The sequence below is a fragment of the Diceros bicornis genome, chromosome 36 (assembly GCF_020826845.1).
Source record: "Diceros bicornis minor isolate mBicDic1 chromosome 36, mDicBic1.mat.cur, whole genome shotgun sequence".
Taxonomy (NCBI): domain Eukaryota; kingdom Metazoa; phylum Chordata; class Mammalia; order Perissodactyla; family Rhinocerotidae; genus Diceros; species Diceros bicornis.
The window spans coordinates 27,393,758-27,415,896 of record NC_080775.1 but is presented as its reverse complement, the minus strand read 5'-3'; the positions used below and the strand labels follow the sequence as shown (position 1 = coordinate 27,415,896).

The 22,139-nt window shown below is 40.3% G+C and overlaps 1 long non-coding RNA gene across 1 annotated transcript; it reads left to right on the top strand.

Annotated features, from left to right (window-relative positions):
• The first annotated feature begins 248 nt into the window (after nt 1-248).
• On the top strand, nt 249-21,030 carry LOC131398840 (uncharacterized). The gene is made up of 4 exons (XR_009216991.1): nt 249-325; nt 1,678-1,731; nt 7,358-7,469; nt 20,510-21,030. It is a non-coding gene; the product is annotated as an uncharacterized LOC131398840 (long non-coding RNA).
• The last annotated feature ends 1,109 nt before the right edge of the window (nt 21,031-22,139 follow it).

Sequence of the window (22,139 nt, the reverse complement as noted above, 5' to 3'; positions counted from 1 at the left end):
AAGCCAAAAACGGCTATCAACTGTTTCTATCATATGCATGCTTCTTTGCAACGTGACTTTGCAGCTCCTCCCATCAGGAGGCGGAGTCTATTTTTGCACTTGTTAAAGCTGGACTTGACCATGTGACTTGCTTTGGCCAATGAGATGTTAGCAAATACAATGCAAGCAAAGGCTTGAAGAGTGTCTGTGCTCAAGGGCTTGTCCTCTCTCGCTGTTGGGGGCTCTGCCCACGCCTACTCAGAAAAAGTCCAGGCAAGTCTCCTAGAGGATGAAAGAGCAGACGGAGAGAGGACCCAGCCACCCCAGCCCAAACCACCCTCTTCAGGTAGGTGAGGCCCATCCACATAGAGTGAGCTGAGTCCAGCTGACCCCACAGGGAGCAGACAGACCCAAATTGCTGACCCGCAGAATTAAGAGCAAATAATGGGACTCTGCTTTAAGTCACTACATTTTGGGAGTGATTTGTCATACAGCAAATTTAACACCATTGCTAAAGAGTAGATACCAATTATTGTTCAAACAAAATGTTGTTACAAGGCTTTAGCAAACACACATGATATGGATGAATTTTTTTGAAGACTAAAATCTAATGTATCTATTTACACTAATTTATTATATATTTTAAAGAATAATACAGTTTATAGCAAGAGTTAAATACAACACCTAGCTACAATTAAGTAATTCATTGGAATTCAAATATCCTCAATATTTTGTCCATGGGCCAGTAAACTACAGCCCTCAGGCCAAATCCTGACCGTGGCCACCTGTTTTTGTAAATAAAGTTTTATTGGAACACAGCCATGCTCATTCATTTACATATTGTCTATAGCTCCTTTAATGCTACAACAGCAGAGCTGAGTAGTTGAGACAAAGACCATATGGCTTGCAAAGTCTAAAATATTTGCTATCTGGCACTTTATAAGAAGAGCTTGCTGACTCCTTTTATAGTGCTTACCACTATAATTCAATAAATGTTAGCTATCATCATCATTATCAAACATTATCATCTCTATTATTGTAGCCCATGGGATGCAAGTGGAAAATAATTTTCCCTTGATGAAAAAGCAGACACCTAAAACTATAAAATCGTGATTCCTAATCTTTACATGAACATTATAGTCAACAGGTGAAGAGAAACGTATATACTCTTCTCCTTATCTAAGTACTAACGAAGGAAACTTGCCTTATCTTAAAATGTATTTATTTGCCATCTAAGCCCACATATATAATTTTTACATAATTGAGAAGATACAGTTCCTTTAAAAAACTTTTTAGAGATGCCAGCCCAGTGGTGTAGTGGTTGGGTTCGCACGCTCTGCTTCAGTCACCTGGGGTTCACGGGTTCCAATCCTGGGCAGGGACTCACACACCATGGTTCAAGCCATGCTGTGGTGGGGTCCCATATACAGGGTAGAGGAGGATTGGCATGGATGTTAGCTTGGGGACAATCCTCCTCAAGCAAAAAGAGGAGGATTGGCAACAGAAATTGGCTTAGGGCCGATCTTCCCCCCACCCCCCAAAAAAACTTTTTACATAACCATTAACTAAAATCAGCTTAAAATAAATATGGACTAAAAAGCAAAACTTAGGCTAGATTTATTGTGTGAAACTAATTATTAAAGATGTTTTGGGACCATATTAGCCATTACCAAAAATCTTAAATCTGTATTTTTACAGATGTGTACTGTATCCTGGGATCCTCTAAAAGGAAGGAAAATCCAGGAGAAGAAGGTATCTGTTTTGCCTCCTTTCATTTTATTTCTTCTTGACTTTCTTCTTGAATCTGATTATTTGAGTCTTTAGTTCTGAGAAATTCTTAGCCATTGTATCTTTAAGTATTTCCTTGCCCCCATTCTCTTTCATACTTCCTTCTTGAACTCTAATTACATGTATATTACTCTAATTCCATGTCTCTTAATCTTCCTTCCACATTTTCTATCCTATTATCTCTCTTTAACTGTGTCTATTGTGTAGCCAATCCGCTGTATCTCGAATTTTGTTTATTAAAATTTTCATTTCTAGGGCCGGCCCCGTGGCGTAGCAGTTAAGTATACATGCTCCACTGCTGGCGGCCCAGGGTTCGGATCCCAGGTGTGCACTTACGCACTGCGTGTCAGGCCATGCTGTGGCGGCATCCCACATACATAAAGTGGAGGAAGATAGGCACGGATGTTAGCCCAGGGCGAGTCTTCCTGAGCAAAAAGAGGAGGATTGGCATGGATGTTAGCTCAGGGCTGATCTTCCTCACAAAAAGAAAAAAAAAATTTTTTTTCATTTCTAGAAGTCCTGTATAATACTTTTATTTTTAATGTCTGGTTATTTTTTATGGTCTCTTGTTTCTTAGTCATACATCTGATACCCTCTTTTATTTATTTAAGCAAATTAAGCTTACTTGTTTTACATTCCAAATCTGAAAGTTAAACACCTTTAGTCTTTGCATGTCTGATTCTATTATTTATTATGTCTGCTGACTCTCATTCATGGTGACTTGTGTCCTCGAGTGTTTTGTGTTTTCTGATTGTAAGTTAATGTAAATTTATCACCCATTATTCTTTGAAGCCTGTGTTTAAGTTGGGTTCCCCCAGAATGGATTTGCATTTGTTTCTTCTAGGTACCTAGGGGCACATAGGTAGCATGAATTTGTGCCTTAAAACTGTAAAAGGACCTGCTTGTTAGGAGTTCTCAGGGAAACTTTTCCTATCCGTCTACCTCCAGCCAGAGCCAATGCTGAAACAGGCAAGTTCTATTACTATCTTACTCGAGGAGTAGGGTTGCCAGATTTAACAAATAAAAATACACAAGATGAGTTAAATTTGAATTTCAGGGAAACAACAAATAATTTTTTAGTGTATATGTATCCTTTATCTAGAGATGGATCATTTTCTAGTTCATCCACTGTGGGGTCTCCTGTCAGGGTTTTCACTTTATGTGGGGTCTCTGACCTGACTTTCCACCTTGCATGGGTCCTACGCTGTAGCTGTTGTTCCCCTCTAGTCTACAGAAATCAGCAAATGCCCTCAAGATAGCTGCTGCTTTACTAGGTACTTCTCCGGATTTGTGCTTTCTCTTCCTTTTTTTTCCTTTGTTTTTCTCTCTCAATCTCTCTCCCTCCTTCTTTCCTTCCTTCTTTGCTTCCTTTCTTCCTTCCTTTCTCCCTCCCTCCCTCCCCCTGAGGATTTCCCTTACTTTACTGTTGAGCCTCACTCTGAATTTTGGTGGGAGAAAAGTTACCTAAGACATTAAACGCTTGCATTTTGTCGTTGCCTGAGCCTTATGTGTTCAGCAGTGCCTAGGGACTTTGTTTAAAGCCCATAATTAGCACAAAGTAAGCCTGCATGTCTTCTTTATCTTGCCAATTTGGAATGGTTTATACCAATGACAAGAATGAATTTTTAAGAAATACATTCAAATTCTGACATTCAATCAAAGTTTTTGGAAATGAGGAAAAATACAGTCACATGACTTTATAATAATCAATACTTAGTTCCTTGTTTTAATGTGTATGTTTCTACATTTAAAGAATCTTCTTGGCCAGGAAGTTAATAAATTTAAAAACCGTTCCAATTTTTCAGTTGAGAAAATATATATACGAGAAAATATAGGTGCTTTTACAGATGACAAGCTTACAAGAAGATAGACCTAAGAACTGGAAAATATGTGACAATAAGTACAATAAAAATTGGAATATAAAAATCACTGTCTCTCAGAACTTTGAAAGCATGGGTTCTATGCCTTCTGACCCAATGTTTGTTTTGTTTTGTCTATGTCAGAAAGCTTCTAAGAGCTCTTTGTCATTCTTGTAAAATTTCAGGAGGATGTAGCTAAATATCAGTCTTGTTAAAATTTATTCTGTTTGGCACATAATGGCCCTATCAGTCTTAGCTTGGGGAGATTGTCTCTATTATTTCTTTGGTTACTACCTCTCTTCTCTCTTCTCTCTTCTCTTTTTTACCTCTTTTCTCTCTTTCTGGAATTTAATTAGTCTTCTTGGATTAATCCTATATGCCTTTTAATTTCTCAGTCAAATTTTCTATCTTTGACTTTTTTATCTGTCTGAAAGTTTATCTTGAGTTAGCTTCTTAATTCATGAGTATGATCTAAATAAAAACAATAGCTGGGCCGGCCGGGTGGCCGGGTTTGGATCCCGGGCGCACGCCAATGCACCGCTTCTCTGGCCATACTGAGGCTGCGTCCCACATACAGCAACTAGAAGGATGTGCAACTATGACATACAACTATCTACTGGGGCTTTGGGGAAGAAAAAAAAAAGGAGGAGGATTGGCAATAGATGTTAGCTCAGAGCCGGTCTTCCTCAGCAAAAAGAGGAGGATTAGCATGGATGTTAGCTCAGGGCTGATCTCCCTCACAAAAAAAAAACAACAATAGCTACAGATTGTATATCTAAATTAGTTCTCACTTAGTATTTTATATTTCTCTTGTCACAGTTAAGATATAGTAACTGAAATAGAGCCTTAATCATTAACAAACACTTTGCAATAATTTTCCTAAATTTTATAAAAAGTTTACCTATTAAAAAACAATGATCTGAAGAGGTTAGCTGATTATGGATATGCATTTCATAAACGACTCGTATAAATAACAGAACTGACTAATGGCAGGGTAGGATTAAAATATATTGACTCTGAATTGAGTCTGAATGAGTCTACAATGGTTAAGTATCCTCATCAGCCTACTCCAAAATGGAAATATCCACTTCTAATAAAGGTATTTTACTTCTCTTTGCAGTAGTAGCAATTATTGAATCTTTTAATGTACCTACAGTTATGCATTATTCTCATCAGCCTGGTTCCAAATGGTAATATCAACCTCTAACAAATACCTGTCTTATTAATAAAGGGTAACTATTAAGTATATAGACAAACATTTAAAACTAAAAGATACCTAGTCTCACTTCTTCATTTTAATATTGAAGAATCTGAATCACAAGGATTAAATGATTTGTCTAAGATAACACAGGTAGAAACAGGGTTTCTTAATCCCTACCTCATTAAAAAACAATTCATCATCTTAACCATTAGCATGACTGGTGGTTGGTGACAGTAAGATGTAGCCTTGGAAACAGGTAGACTTATTAGGAAAGAAAATGCTGTGCACAGAGCTGCTGCTGGGTAAATCATACCAAAATGATCACCTGAACACTGTGGAGCCCAAATTAAACTCTCGGAGACACCAAGCATTGGACTCATGAAGGCAGTGAATTAGGGAAAGAGATGTAGCATAGTAAGCTGTTACTAAAACAGCACTGTAGGCAATAATAGGCACATGTAAATAGAATCAATCTATAATGTGGCCTGGCAATCTCTGTGCTAAAGCTACGCCTACTTTTCTCTTACTCACTAGCCTTTTTCCCTTCTCTATCAACATGCACTCCCCTCTATAGCTTATTTTAACCAGATTATACCTCCATAATTAATTTTTTTACATGGTAGGGGAAAGGGTAAAAAGTATAGAACACATGGGCAGTGTAATTTCCCTTAAGTCCTGAATTCCCTAGATTTAGTCTTCGCTGTACAATTTAATAATTTCCCTATGTATTTAATTTAAGGGTAAGTTAAAAATAAAGCCTTATTTTTTCCCTTTAAAGGAATTAGAGGGTTACTACATTATGGACCTCATGATCCATATTTTGGAAAAAAAATTTGAAGAAAAATAAAGATCATGAAACTTATCATACATTTCTAAGACTAGAAGCACCTCTCCCTATGAATCTTGCAGAACAGAGGATTAAATACCTTTCAAGAAATAGTCTAGAAGTGCCTCTAACTATAAAATTTATCAGGTAGAGCCTCAAGTACCTGTAAAGGCATAAGAAAATAGCAGAACCCTCCTCTCTAATTCTGTTTTCTTCTTCTGATCTATCCTTTCTTCTAAATATGCAACATCCTGCCTCAACATAGCACTAACTCAGTGCTTGGGTTGTGCATGGCGGTGGCAGCCAATACGTCAATAATCTGAAAGGACTGTCCACTCTCATCATGTTGTCAAAAAGTAATGAAACCTGAGAATTTCTCGGTGGTACTGATGACACATGAGTACAGGCTATTTTGCAGTGATTCCATGATCCTATTTTAGTCCCTTGTTGATAATGGAGTCCGCAATATGTTTTTTCTTTTAAAAATCTCATATTTTGAGTAAATTGACCTTCAATTTGTTTGTGAAGTTTTTATTTCTATCGTGTAGTGCTATCACAGAAATCATAAAGTGTGAACACATTAAAATTATACTTCTAGCTTCTTGAGGTTATGATCTTCCTAGTTCTGAAATCTAAGAGTTTGCATCTAGGGCTGCTTAGCTTCTGTCTGTAAAGTAGGAAAGTTCCAGCTCACACCCTGGAATAATTCAGATCCCTTGTATGTGGTGGGGGATAAGGAACTCTAGGTCAGCAGATCATCAGCCCAACATTGGATCAGGCTGTAACTTCTGTTAGGATCTGATCCTTGTACTCCAGTATTTCCAGGAAATTGATCACTCACTTATACTTCTACACCTGAGTCCTTCCCTTCTACTTTGGTAGGTCAGAAATTTGATTGCTGCTTTTCTCTCTGTGCTACACTGTCCCCGCCACCTGGAAACTGGATTCTCCTCCGTTTCCCCAATTCCATCTGGCCCTAGTGAGTCAATTGCCCCTCTGAGTGTCACTGTTCTGTGACTAAGTATCCAATAGCTACTCCTAGACCTCCCTTTCCTTCTGGAGCTTTTCCAACAGCCTATGATTTGGACATTCACCAGTCACCTGTCTTTGCTGACAGCAGTGTGGTAGAGCTAAGATTCAAGCCCAGATTTCACCACCTCCAAAGACTGTGCTTGTCTGCACTAAATCCTACCATTATCTATCCTGACGTTTTTACAGTGTTCCCAAAATGAGGGATTTAGCAGAGGGGACTCTGCAAAGAAGCCCTCTGGAAAACACTGGCTTCCTAACCAGTCAGTCACCTTATAGGGGCAAAAGCCAACTCTCTTTGTCTAGTTGATGTCAGTGTGACTGAAGGCCTCAGTGTGCCTGAGAGGAGATATTCTAGCAGGCCTAGGGCATGGGGGGCGAAGATGGCCCACCATAAGGTGACCTCATTTGGCAGGAAAGGTAAATTTGAAGCTTTCTTGGTCCATAAATCAGTCTATAAAACTAATTAAGTAAGGCTTCAGAGTAACAGCCACCAGCTTTGAGGAGAAAAACAGGCATCCAACATCCAACATCTTGCATCAGTGTCTTTCTGAGGCAGAAGGAAAGTAATGCACCCTACTGTATTTTGAAATGAAGGCAGAAGATATTTTGCTGCAGAGCTGTGGCTTAACATTTTCAGCAAGACATGGCTCCCTTTTCTCAATCTTCGTTTAGGATGCTCTGACTACAACTCTCTCTTCAAAGTTCGGTGGAACTGCAACCAGGGTCCAGATGGATGATTAAGGCCTAAACCCCAAACTTGCCTTGGATCATACTACTGTTTCAGGTAAAATCAGGGGGTAGCTCAGCCTAAATTGTGCAAATTATTGTGTGTTGCAGCCATGAGAATATGCTTCTCAGATCTCTTACTGCAGGAAGCGTAATCAACCTCCAGCCCTAGCTGCTGGTATATTGGCAGCAAGGCCACACTTCCAACCAATTGGCTGCTCCCGGCCCATCACTGAGCATGACAGGAATACCACAGAGCCCCATTCCTGGGAGATAGGGGCTCCTCTAATAGGTTTCTTTGGCTCAAATACTCCCTTTTGACCTTGCTGAAACTTTCTTAGAATCACGTAGTAGTCAAATGGCTTTCTTCCATTCCTTTCTTCCTCCTTTCCTTCCTTCCACTCTCCTTCTTTCCATCCCTCCTTCCCTCTCTCTTTCATGAGTATCAGACCTGCCTTATGGTCTGATGGCTCTTCCTGCCTCCTCCTGCTCCCTCCCCATTTTCCCTCACAGGTGTTTTCCCCAATAAATCTCTTACACATTTAATCTCTTCTTGGCATCAGCTTCTCAGAGAACCTGGACTAAATCACTATTTGACTATTTTTTTTTGCATGTGTAATTTAGGACCAAACATAATTTCTGAATTCAGTGTCAAATATCCTTCATTAGAAGGAGAAAGACCTAATAATGAAAAAATATGTATGTGAATTATATTAACCAATTAACTCTGTTGACCTAAACATGTAGAAAAGTATTCCAGTTCTGAATAACCTAAAATCTCTAGAGCAAGGCTCTATCAGTTGGAAGAGCTATTGGAAGAGCCAAAAGGAAAAAGGTGAGGTAAGCCAGTTCTCCTCGTTCTAGGTGCACCGAAATGAATGTATAGAGGAGGTCGTGCAATCCAGAAACCATAGCACTGCTCAGAGCTTGGCAGGGGTGGACGGGGCTCTGAGGGACATGTTATCCCCTCATTATCTATCCACGCGTCCACACAATAAAGTCCGCTGAGCACCCACTCTACAACGAGCAGAGTGGTGGGCCCTGAAGATAACAGAAGTCAGACAGGAGCCTTGCCCTCAAGGCTGATAGGTACAGGCCTTTCCTGATAGGGGTGGGCCTTGTCTGATGTGGGGGGGCCTTTCCAAGCCATCGCTTTGCATTTACACTTTTGCTAGGAACACAGGTGTCCATTGATGGGTGTACTTTCAGAATTCCTAAGTTTTCAGAATCTACTTGACCTTGTTCTGTTATTAAAGTTTCCTTGTAAAAAATAAGTACATGGGATTTGGCTATAGTTTTCCTTATATTTTTATGTTTGTTTAAATTTTGTCATATTAAAATTAAGTAAAAGTGAAAAATGGTTTTATAGATTTAAAAACTTTTTGTTTTTTATGTGGAAATAATTTCAAACTTACAGAAAAGTTGGAAGAATAAGAGTAGTACCAAGAACACCCATATTGTTCCCCTGTGTTAGCATCTTACCCCATTTGCTTTGTCTATCTCTTCCTAATATTTTTCTCCTGAATTATTTGAGGGTAAGTTACATACATTAAGGCTCTTTATCTCTATATACATCAGTGTTTATTTCCTAACAACTCTACAGTTATTAACTTCAGTAAAGTTAACACTATATAATGCTTTTATCTGATCTAACCTATCACTGGTATCAGTATTCCAGTTTTGTTAGTTAAATCAATAATGTCCTTTATAGAATTTTTTTCCCCTCTGGTACAGGATTCAGTCTAGGGTCAGGTATTGCATTTGGTTGTCATGTCTCTTTAGTCTCCTTTGATTTGGAACATTTCTACAGCTTTTCTTGACATTTTGGAAAAATATAGCTCTCCCATCCTTTTTTTTTTTTTTTTTTAAATGGAATATTCCTCACTTTGGGTTTGGCCAGTGTTTCCTCATGATTAAATGCAGGCATGCATTCTTCGCCAAAATACTACATAAGTGATGTACCCTTCTCAGGATATCACTTCTGGAGGCACATGATAGTCATCCGTTCTTTGGTAATGTTGATTTAGAGCACCCCAGTCAATTGTCGTCCAATTTCTCCACTGTATAATTGTTGTTTTCTTCCCTCTTGCAACTAATAAGCAGTTTGGGGGGAGACACCAAGCTCTTCATCACAGTACCTAGATTGGGATCCATTAATGATTCTGGCCTGACCCAGGCTTTGCTATGAGTGTCTAGCTCCTGCACACCCTTCACATTGATCTGGGAGGCCTCAGCAAGAGTTCTCCCTTATTCCTGGTTATTTATCTGTTTATTATTGGTTGTTAGTCATTATTACCAGTATGGACTCATAGGATACTGTTTTTCCCCATGGTTTATAATGTATTAACACAATTATTTTGGTGCTCAAATTGTCCTGGATCTGGCCTGTGGACGCCCCCTCAGGCTGGCTCCTGTGTCTTTGTGACATGCCATGGGTTTTTATTTGTTTGTTTTGTGAGGAAGACTAGCCCTGAGCTAACATCCAATGCCAATCCTCCCCTTTTTTCTTGAGGAAGACTGGCCCTGGGCTAACATCCATGCCCATCTTCCTCTACTTTATATGGGACGCTGCCACAGCATGGCTTAACAAACGGTGCGTCGGTGCACGCCCAGGATCCGAACCTGCCAACCCCGGGGCGCCGCAGCGGAGTGCACGCACTTAACCGCTGCGCCACCAGGCGGCCCCTGTTTGTTTTTTTAACAACTGCATTCTAATGATAAATTCTACTATTACTGGAAAAAAAGAAAAAAAGAAAAGCTGATTTTAAAAAGTGCAAATCTCATCTAAAAGAATTTCAGGCTGCTTTGTTGTTGCTTGAATTGTGTTGTTTATAGTCCTTTTTGTTATAAAGGTTTTTATGTATTTATTTATTTTTCTCAATAAATAAAAATTTCTTCAGCATCCATAGTACATTATATGTGCAAAATTCTATTGGGCACAAAGAGAAGGTAAAAGAAGTATAAACTTTGGTCTGCCTTACTGTAAGGAATTGATAATATAGCTGTAGACAGATCTTCAACGTTTGAATAACAAATGAAGGCAAATCACAATGAAGATAGTCAGAAGTTAAGTAAAACCTCCTACTTCTAATCAATTGCAAGGGAAACCCAATCAGTTCATCTCTGATGCCAGCCCTGCCTTCCTGAGCTCTCCCAGTGGCTGCAGACAGCCTGAAACCCACACTCTCCAGTCTCCCCTGTACACTGGGAAGCATCTGAAAGACCCTGGCGGACAAAAGATAAGCCTGGGCCCTTCTTCCCCAGAAGCCAGGGACATCTGCAGATGCAGGCAGCTGGTGTGGGTGTTTCCCTGTGGTTTTTGGTTGTACTCCAAGAATCACCCACTTTAGTACTGAAGGGTTGGTGGGAGATTCTCTGTGGTCCATGCCTTCTATCATTTCTGTCTTCTTATCTTCAGAAGTTGTGTAAGTCTCTAGTTCCCAGTAATAAACTTCTTACTCAAACTACTTAGGTGGCTCCTGTTTTCCTGACCAATAGAATGTGACTTAGTTTCTTATTTATTTGTCACACACTTACACAGCATTTGCTATGATCCAGGCGTTGCGCTGTACAAATATTAACGCATTTAATCCTCATCATAACCCTGTGAAGTAGGTGCTATTATTTTTCCCCGATAAGCACAGGGGGATCTCGCCTAAGGTCACAGACCAGTGGTAGTGGAGCTGGGATTTAAACAGGGCTCCGGAGTTCATACCTTTATTCTTAGAATTTTTGCAAATAATATCTATGGGACTATATTAGTCTGCTCAGGCTGTCACAAAAATATCATAGATTGGGTGGCTTAAACAACAGAAATTTAGTTTCTCACGGTTCTGGAGGCTTGAAGTTCGAGATCAAGGTCCAGCAGATTCAATTTCTGGTAAGGACTCTCCTCCTGGCTTGTAGTGAGCTGCCTTCTCACTATGGCCTCACATGGCCTTTTCTCAGGAAAGAGAGAGAGAGAGATACTGCGCTATCTGGTGTCTCTTCTTATAAGGACACTAATCCTATCAGACCAGAGCCCTAATCTTATCACCTCATTTAATCTTTTTTCCCCAGTTTTATTGAGATATAATTGACATACAGCACTGTATAAGTTTAAAGTATACAGTATAATGTCTCAACTTATATATCGTGAAATGATTACCACAATAAGTTAACATCCATCATCTCATATAGATACAAAAAAACCCGTTGTTTTTTCTTGCGATAACTCTTAGGATCCACTCTCTTAACAACTTTCGAATATACCATAGAGCAGTGTTAACGATGGTCACCATGCCATATATTACACCCCCAGTACTTATTTCTCTTCTAACTGGAAGTTTGTACCTTTTGACCCCCTTCATTCAATTCCCCACCCTCACCCCCTCATTTCATCCTGATTACTTCTGTAAAGGCCCTATGTCCAAACAATCACACTGGAAGTTAGGGCTTCAACATACGAATTGTGGGGGATTCAAACATTCAGTCAGTAACAGAGACCGAAATACCACCAACAAAGGACCTTACCTCCTATTGTTATGTGGTGTGGCACTAAGAATGCAGTGTCTCTTTTCCTGTCTTTGATAGAAATGCCTGGTTCAAATCTTGTTTTTACTTTTCTCTATTGTGAGACCTTGCCCAGGTGATTTAATCTGGCTGAGCTTCAGTTTCCCCATCTGAAAATGGGGATAATAATACCTATTTTGCAGGACTGTTGTATTAAATAAAATAACAATATAAAATTCTTAGTCTAGTACCAGCCACATAGTAGCTACTCAGTATATTTTAGCTTGCTGTTTTGAGTTCTCTTCAAACAGAGGTCATCAATACAGTGGATCTACCCTAGTTCTTCTTTTGCAGCAGCATTCTCATCCGGGGATATTTGTCGACCCCGGTCAGTCATATTGTAGGAGATATTGTAGCTTGGCTCACTCTGCCCCATTCCACCTCTTTGAGAGAGCCTTAGAGACTAGCAGAGTGGAGACCATATCACCCATCTTGTATACAGCTTGGGTTCCACATGTTCCCAGCCTCCACCAAGCAACCATGCACATGTAGTATGTGGAAGGTGGAGAGAGACAGATGCTGTGTTTCTGCTGCTTCATGCGGACATTTGATTTTTCTGAGGCAGGAGTAGCAGAGAGGCAAGGTGAAGGCATCTGTTTTGTGGTGTGGATCACAGCAAAAGCAGTGTAGTCTCAGAGCCCAAAGCAGGGCAGCAGCTCCTGGATTCTCAGGATTCGTTATGGAAACTGAGGAGGCGGTTCCCTGGAGGGGCTAGTTCTCTGGTGTTGGTCTTGTGGTTCACTCTGAAAGCTCAGGCAGTCTGCTCCTCCAGCCTTTGCAATGATTTTGTAGACCCAATTCCTTGTGTAATCCCTTTTACTTAAATGTGCTGGAGTTATTACTATCTGAGGCTGAACCTGGCTCAGACAAACACTCAGAGATAAAAGTTACATGGCACATTAGGATATGAGCTCCATGGGAGCAGGACTGTTTCCTCGTTCTCTGTGGTATCCCCAACGCCTAGAACAGTGCCTGGCATAACTGCTTAGTAAATATTTGTGGAGCTGTTGACTAAACTGGTAATTAAATTCTTACTCCCTTAATAGTTATTTGCTGCTGCGTAAAAAATTACCCCAAACTTAGTGGCTTAAAACAACAAACATTGGTTATCTTACAGTTTCTATGGATCAGGAATCTGGGAATGGCTTAGCGGGGTGATTCTGGGTTGGGGTCTCTCACAGGCTGCAGTCATCTCAAGGCTGACTGTGGGGAGACCCCCTGCCAAGCTCACTCACAGGCTGTTGACAGGGGGGCCTCATTTCTTCACTGTGTGGACCACTTCACAGGCTGCCTGAGGGTACTCACAACACAGCAGCCTGCTTCCTTCTCCCTGAGGCTTCCCCACAAGAGAGCAGATGATTTTCCCTAGTGTGAGTGATGAGAGAGAGATACATACACACACACACACACACACAGATAGAGACAGAGAGAGAGAACCGCACACTGAAGACAAAAGCTGCAGTCTTTTTATAACTTAGTCTCAGGAGTGATATCTCATCTCACACCCATTAAGATGGATATTATTAAAAAAACCCAGAAAGTAACAAGTGTTGGTGATGGTGTGGAGAAATTGGAACCCTTGTGCACTGCTGGTGGGAATGTTAAATGGTGCAGCTGCTATGGAAAACAGTTTGGCAGTTCATCAAACAATTAAGCATTGAATTACCATATGATCCAGCAATTCCATTCATAGGTATATACCCAAAAGAATTGAAAGCAGGGACTTGTACACCTATGTTGATAGCAGCATTATTCACAATACCCAAAAAGTGGAAGCAGTCGGTGTTCACTGATGGATGAATGGATAAACAAGATGTGGTATATACATATAATGGAACATTATTCAGCCTTAAAAAAAAAAAAAAAAGGAATTCTGACACATGCTACAACATGGATGAACCTTGAGGATATTATGCTAAGCGAAATGAGCCAGATACAAAAGGACAAATACTGTATGATTCCACTTATGTGAGGGACCTGGAATAATCAAACTCATAGAAAGAAAGTAGAATGGTGGTTGCTAGAGGCTGGGGGCAGGGGTGAATAGAGAGTTGTTTAATGGGTACGGAGTTTCAATTGGGATGATTAAAAAATTCTGGAGGTGGATGGTGGTGATGGTTGCACAACAATGTGAAAGTCACTGAACTGAACTGTATACTGAAAAATGCCACTCACAGTTTCTATGAGTCAGGAATCTGGGAACAGTTTAGCTGAGTGATTCCAGGTTAGGGTCTCTCACAAGGCTGAACTCTACGCTGAACTGTACACTGAAAAATGGTTAAAATGGTCCATATTGTGTTATGTGTATTTTACTACAATTTAGAAAAATAAATAAAAAGTAAGAAAGAAGTGACATCTCATCATTTCTGCCAAATTCTATTGGCTAGGAGTGACTAGATCTAGCCCACACTCAAGGAGAGAGGAATTAAGCTCCACCTCTTGAGGAGAGGAGAAATAAAGAATTTGTGGATATAATTTTAAAAGCACTGCATCTTTTGAAGGCTTCCATTTCAAAATAAACATAATTGGTATAAAAATAGAAAAATACACAAACTGCTTGCACAAAGCACTTGTCACAAACTACTACAATGGGTGGGCTTTTTGTAAAGACTGACCTAGAAGGCAAGGATAACTATCCTATGTTGTCGTTTAGTGCTTAGCACTTATCTATTTACACATGTGGGACTTGAAATCTGAATTGGTTTACTGAATAAAATACTGATAAAGAGATTAGCATACATATAAAATATTTCATCCAAACTCAGGAGAAAGAAAATTCTAACTTTAATGATTTAAAATCAAATATAAGGAACTTAAGGACTGCATTTGAATTTGTAGCCGTACAATATACAAAATTTGTAATCTCCATTTTTGTTGAATTGCTAGGGGTGTATAGAGAACATATTCTAGAAGCTTCTTAATGGATTCCCCTATGATCTCCAGGCATTAATACCCTGGGCCTCTCAGTCAGAGAATGGAATGGGGGTGGTCATAGGTCTAGGAGGTCATAGGAGGGGGTGTGGTTGGTGATAAACACCAGCAGACGCATCTACCAGTTGTTTGACTAGTGCCCTTAAAATTCTGTGCAAGATCATATCAAATAGAGAACGCTCAAAAGACAGCGTTTTCTACTTGTTTCCAAAATAATATGCTAACATATGTGCTTTTAATAAGTTCTCTTAAGTAGCTTAATTTTTCCTGTGTATAATGAGAATTTTATTTCTTTTCTCTCTGATTTATTCATTTATTTCTTCCTATATTTCTTTTCCCTTTTGATGAGAGACCAAACCATTTCCAATTTAATCTAACCCTGCACAGCCTTTTTTGTAATATTGTATGTTTTCCTTCCTTTTCTTTTTCTTCCCCCAGAGTGCATTACAGAAGAGTTGTAGCTATTTCTCAATTTTAAACAGTTGCTTTCTGGGGAAACGAATCGGCAAGAGAATAAACTTAAAAAAAAAAAAAAGATTAGCACCTTCTTTCTTGCTTTTTATTTTATTTTTTTTTTTTTTTGTGAGGAGATCAGCCCTGAGCTAACATCCGCCAATCCTCCTCTTTTTTTGCTGAGGAAGACGGCCCTGGGCTAACATCGGTGCCTATCTTCCTCCACTTTATATGGGACGCCGCCACAGCATGGCTTACCAAGCAGTGCGTCGGTGCGCGCCCGGGATCCGAACCAGCGAACCCCGGGCCACCGCAGCGGAGCGCGCGCACTTAACCGCTTGCGCCACCGGGCCGGCCCCTCTTGCTTTTTATTTTTTTATTTGTTATTTGATATGCCTGTGGTCACACCTCCTTCAGGAAACAGAACTTTATCAAAAGCTTTATACATAAATTGTAGCCAATTTTTACCAAGACTGAGATTTCTATATATCAGGGGCTCCCTGCTATTGCGTACTTTCCCCAAATCATTTCTTTTTCAAAATTCCTTCTCTCTCCCATCCCCTCCCCCTCCCTCTCCCACTGTCTCTATTGGGGGTAAAGGAGTTGACCATTCGACTTCCGTTTTTGGTGGTCACCAACAGTTCTACCCCCAAAGGTTACCTCCACTGCTCAGTAATTGCCCAATTTCTCTTCCTCCTCTCCCCTTCCTATACAAGCGCAGGCACCTGTGGTTGGGAGGTTTTTTTCTTTTGTCTTTGTTGGGGGGCTGGGGGCAGCTGGGAGGTGTTGTGTTATTTGAAGGAAGTTTGCTAATGTGTATTTTTCCACTCCCCTGCTAGTGGAGGAGGAGACAGGAGTTAGACTAAGTAACAACTAAAATTTAAAAATGACTGGCAATGAATTGGGGCACAAATGACCAGGGTGGTTCCCTGACATTACGTCTTGCTTAGCACCGTGAGAGACTTGTTCAACTGACATATGCCCTCAGACTCCAAGTTCACTTTTCTGTATTGCCAAGCCTTCGATTCTTCAAGGTTATCATTTTCAAAATAAAAGTAAACAAGAATTACGAGTTTAATGATTTATTTTATAATATTAGCTCAATATTAACTGTCAACAATCAGAAGTCTCTCAAGAAATTGTATCACATCTAAAAGTTTTCTATAAAATTCTGAAAGTGTGTGCAATGGTTTTCAGTATAGTGAAGCAAATATCAATATTTAGATTTGAGTTCCCCCAGGAAGCCAGCTCTGAGATGGAGACGAGTGTGCAGGACATTTGTAAAGGAATGCTCCTGGCATCTCACCTGAGGAAGGAGAGGAAGGGAAGAAGATGGGACTGGGCAAATGAGAAGTTGGGCTGTGATGAAGTCTCCGCAAAAGCTCCAGTCAGCCCAGAAGAGAGCTCTGACACCCGGATGGACCCTCAGACCTGTCCCATACGAGTGAGAGGCTGGATCAGTTAGCCATTGGATGGGGCCACCCTCAGAAGGGTATGTAACCTTGGGTGAGGCTCTTCTTTCAGCTGAGGCAATTTCCAAGGAGGCCAACAGCTGAGAGCTCTCCACTGGCAGCCCTCCCCCAGCTGGGGAACTAAGGTCTTTATTCCTGAAGGGGACTCTGGGCGGTGCTTTAAAGTGTTCGCTACAAGCAGGATGCCCTTTTGTAAGAACACACTATGTTGCCAGTCTGAAAGTGGAGGATTCACATAAACCTGTGGTACATCTCCATGGTGTAGACAGAAGCTTCTGTACCTCAGGGCTGGTCCACAGGTACCAGGCAAGCTCTGACCATAGCTGTCAGAGAAAGAAGACTAGAGAAGGAAGTTTATGCTCACACCCCCCTCAGGTGTCCTCCATTGTTCTGACATCTCTGGATGACACTCAGATGAGGACCTCCTCCCCCCCCCACCACCCTGCCCAGGGCAGGGGAAGAGTTGACTTTCTAGCTGAGTTTAAGACAGACCTGACGTCATACCTGAATTTACACTTCCTGCAGTCTTATTCCTACCCCTGAAATTCAACCAAACAAGTCTTTCACCCTTCTCATACTTGATTCCTACTTACCCTCCTTTTGTGATAACCTGAAAATGTGGCCCAAGGTGAGGAAGAGGTGATGTTTCTGGAGCTATAATTTTCCGTGCTCCTCTTTTTCCTTCCCCACTCCGTCCAGTTAACCCTGAACTCAACACCCTTTCGATGGGATACAGCTCTCAAGCTTCCCCTTCATGCTCAGCAGGAACCCCAGCACAAACTCTCCTAATGCCACTGTGGAGAAGGGATGTCAAAAGTAGTGATAAATAAATGAAAAGCAATAGGATATATTGGAGTATACGAGGAAGCCATTTGGTTAAAAACTAATTCAGCCTGACCTTGTTTTTCCAAAAGCGCCTGACGTGACCTGTTGAGCATGCGTTGTACATATGCTTTAAATATTTACTATGTCCCAAAGACAAGAGTGATGCCCTTAAAGACAGGGATGTAGCTTCCCCCCATAATAGCATTTCATTAGGGATAAGCATCATTCCTGGAAGCTAAGGATTAATTACTGACCTGCTATGCTCACCTTGTGACCACTCACCTGCTGACCACTGATCTGCTGTGCCAGCTAAGCATCTTGTGACAATTGTAAAAGGGACATTACTAGCATATTTGTTGTATGCTCTTTGTTCCAGGATGGTATATAACCACTCTGTACACCCCACTTCTTTGGTGCCCTTCCTTCCTTGGGGAAAGAAGGCCCCGGGCTATAGTCCTCGGACCTGGCTCACAGTAAACTCACCCCAAATTTTGATTTATAGATTGATTACATATTATTTGCGTCAACAGTAGATACCACCTGCTGATATTCTGGAATGATTTGTGTTAAACTCACAAAGATAGGTAGAAGAAGAAGGCAGAATCCTGTCAAAACCATGAGAAATAACTCTTTTATGTTTGGAAGACAGAATGTATTCATATTTCCCTTCAGAGTTTTCTTTTGGAGTTGAGCTTTGTAAAGTGACATATTAGAACATATTATAGGTTCTGTGATGCTTATATTTACAAAGAATTTTTTACTTTATATCTTATTCGAAACTTTTGGTTTTGAGTACTGAATAATAATACATCTCTGCCAGTCATTTTAGTCTGACTAGAATCAAATAGGGCTTTGTGTGTATATAATGCAAAAATAGTTGACATGAGTGTGTAAGGAGGAGGTGAGTGTGAGTTCAGACGCTTTTGTGTCCTGTTAGGTAGGAAATTTAGAGGAGCTGATAGATCTTTGATGAAATAAAGAATAGAATGTTGAAATCAAAAGCTTTTCTTCTATTTTAAAAAGAATTTTAAAGTAATGAGAGAGAAGAAGTCATGGAGAGTAAGTACTGCATGATACATGAAGAAGAAATGAAAAGACAGAAAATCAGTAAGTTATGCAAAGGAATCTCAAAAACAAAGAAGGAAGAGAAGAAATAAACCTTTGGAGGCACCAGATTAATCTCTTAACTCATGTCATAATGTGCAGGATATGAACTTCTGTCTTGCTTATGAGAGAAAATATTACTTTTCATTTTTTTTGTTGTCTTAGGGGGTTTGCACTAAGTTTCATGCTGATGACAGTAAGTGCTAGGAGCCCATTACTCTAAAGAGAGTGTTAGACACAGCCACAGGCTAAAACTAGTTTTATATTCCTTACACCATTTCTTACCTTGTCTGTAAAAGAGAAGCAATGGAGAGACGCAGTGAAGGACAGCTAAGGGATTCCATATTTTTTTCCATTGTCACATAGCTAGTAAGCATTCATTAAAGCCTCTGTTTAATGCGAGCATGGGTTATTCCAAAGTTCATGCTCTTTGCACCACCCCAGCCTGACTCCTGAAAAAAGTTTCTGAGTAAACATCAAGAACCTGTTACTGAGAAAGTGGAATGAAAAATTCTAAGAAAATGCCAGGGCCAGATTCTCTGATGCAAATAGATTTCAGAGGAGTAGTTTAAGAGAAGAGAACTAGAGACTTTCAGTTGAAGATAGAATATCTGGATCTTATATGGTTTACTTAATTTGAGGTTCTAAATTTAGTACGTGTACAATTTTCCCAGGGGGGAGCTCATTGATTGCATCAGATTCTGAAAGATGCCTATGACAGCAAACACGTTTAGATAATTTACATGCCAAGTGATCCGACACGTAAGGCAAAGACAAACAGAAAGTAGAAAGCAGAGATTATGCTAACAAAAAAGAAGGAAAGAAGGCAAATAGAAATAAAAGGAAAAGGAAAAAGGAACAGAGTAGAGCAAAGCAGTTCTGGCCACCTCTCTCTACCTTCCTCCCACTTTTTTTGCCCAATACTTTTGTTAGCTGCAGAGGAACCAATGCCACCCTTGAGTCTCACATAACTATTATCAAGAGGTGCACAAGGATGCAAGGTCTTTCTTTCATCTGTCTTACAGACCTGGGGGCAGGGCTGGGAGGTGAGGAAGGGTCTGCTCTTCGAGAGTAGAAGTGTTGGCACCATTTTTAAGACTGGCCCTGAGTTAAAATATCAGCAGATATGGCTGAACTGAGCCACAACCAGAGTCAAGTAGGATAATCAGAAATCAAAAAGGGATTCTGACTCAACAATAAATGATGAGGAAGCAAAATATATATAATATATATATATTACATGTACTATAATGTATATATGGTATATAGTAATTATACTACATATGCATTTTGTATTTAAGAGAAATTTGAGGTTTCCCGACATGGTTAGTGGTAGGGATTTGAATAAGAAAAAAGTGAATTGTCAAATCAGTTTGCAGAGCAAGTTCTGGGTTCTTTCTCCAGGTCAACCACTGACTGACTCATTTTTACCTCATTTACTTTTTCCAAGTCGTTAAGTTTCCTAATACTCTTCTTTCACCCACAGGAAGCTTTTTTAAAATCTCATTTGCACAGTCAAATGTGGTAAAATTAGTTATAAAGATAGGAGTTGATTTTAGGAGGTTGGCAGTCTAATAAAGCTTATATTTATAGAACTGGAGACTTCTTATTCTAACTTACTTTAAATGAACATAAGACCCTCAGATATATCAGACACACTGATGCACGCACAAGAAATAGGGGTTTTAGTTGTATTAGTCCAAATAGACAAGGTTATGCTGCAGTGACAAATAACCTTAAAATCTCCTTGACTTATTTCTAGCTCAAGCTACACATCCTTTGAAGATTGACAGGGGTTTTGCTCCATAGATCATCAGAGACTCAAGCTGATATTGGCTCCACTATCTTGTGACATTGCCATCTCAGCACATGGCTCCAAAGGCACCACAGTAAAGGCACAGTGTGGAGGACTCAACTAAATCCTATTCACGGCCCAGTGGCCAGAACCAGTCCCACGGCCCCAACCTAACAGCCAGGAGCTACCAAGGAGAGGAGTACCAGATATGGTGATTCTTGTAATCTCTACCACACTATATCTTTGGATTTGTGTAGATTGTGTCAATGTTACCATCAATTTAGAAATATGATTCATAGAATTTTTATTAAAAAGGTATGATGGGGGGCTGGCCCAGTGTTGTAGTGGTTAAGTTCGTGCGCTCTGCTTCAGTGGCCCGGGTTTGCAGGTTCGGATCCCGGGCACGGACATATGCACATGCTTATCAAGCCATGCTGTGGCAGGCGTCCCACATATAAAATAGAGGGAGATGGGCACACCTGTTAGCTCAGGGCCAATCTTCCTCAGGAAAAAGAGGAGGATTGGCAATGGACATTAGCTCCGGGCTAATCTTAGCCCCCCCCCAAAAAAAAAAGGCATGGTAGGAAGGGAGTTGCAGTGTCAGTTTATGCAGAGTTGAGCTTTGATATAAAGAATTCTCATAAGTTATACAAGTTTTCATATTTTAAGAAGTATCAGATCATTAGAAAGCTCAATAAAGCACAGATTCCTGGGCTCTGTCCCCTAGAGATTTTAATCCAGTAAACCTGAGGTACAGCCCAGAAATTTGGGTTTTAACAAGCACCTCTGAGGGTTTTCATGCAGGTGGTCTTCAGGGTTCAATAAACACAAGATTATTGGGAGGCAGTGATACACCAGGGTTTCAGCCTGTGTAACAGTGTGTGTGTGTGATATTTTATTTTGAGGAGTAGAGTGCTAAGAAGCAGATGGCTGTTATTTCCACCTCATTGATCTCCACAAGATGAAAGCCTTCATAGAAAGGGATTCCAAAACTTCAGTGATGTGTGGAGAAAAACAGTTGAAAACGTAAGAGAGTAAGTAGGAAGTACATCATGAGAAGCTGTGGAGGCTGCGTGGACCATGAGACAGTGCAAAAGGAGAGGATAACGAACATCCCTCCTAGACCAGTCATGTTGCTGGATGTAGGGATTAGTTTATCTGGGTCAACATATGGCGGGGTGGAAAGTGAAGGTGCTGCAAATGTTCCGCAATATGGAAAAGGATTTTTGTGATGGTTTTATTTAGAACCACTTAACTGAAAAACTAAGACAATGCTGAGAAGGGGCAAAGTACAGTTGAACTTCTTATCGTTATTGAAAATGTGGTAATTTACTAAAGAAACAATCAGAGCTGTGCACAAATATCATGTACGATGTTTTCGTGGCCATTTTATAATGAAGAAAAATTGGAAATCATCTAAATGTTTGCCAGTTGGAAATCGGTTAAATACATTTTGCTTCATCCACGTCATTGGGATGCTATGTAACCATTAAAAGTGCTTTTGGGGGGCCGGCCTGGTGGTGTAGTGATTAAGTTCACATGCTCCACTTCAGCCTGGGGTTTGCAGGTTTGGATCCTGGGCACGAATCTACACACT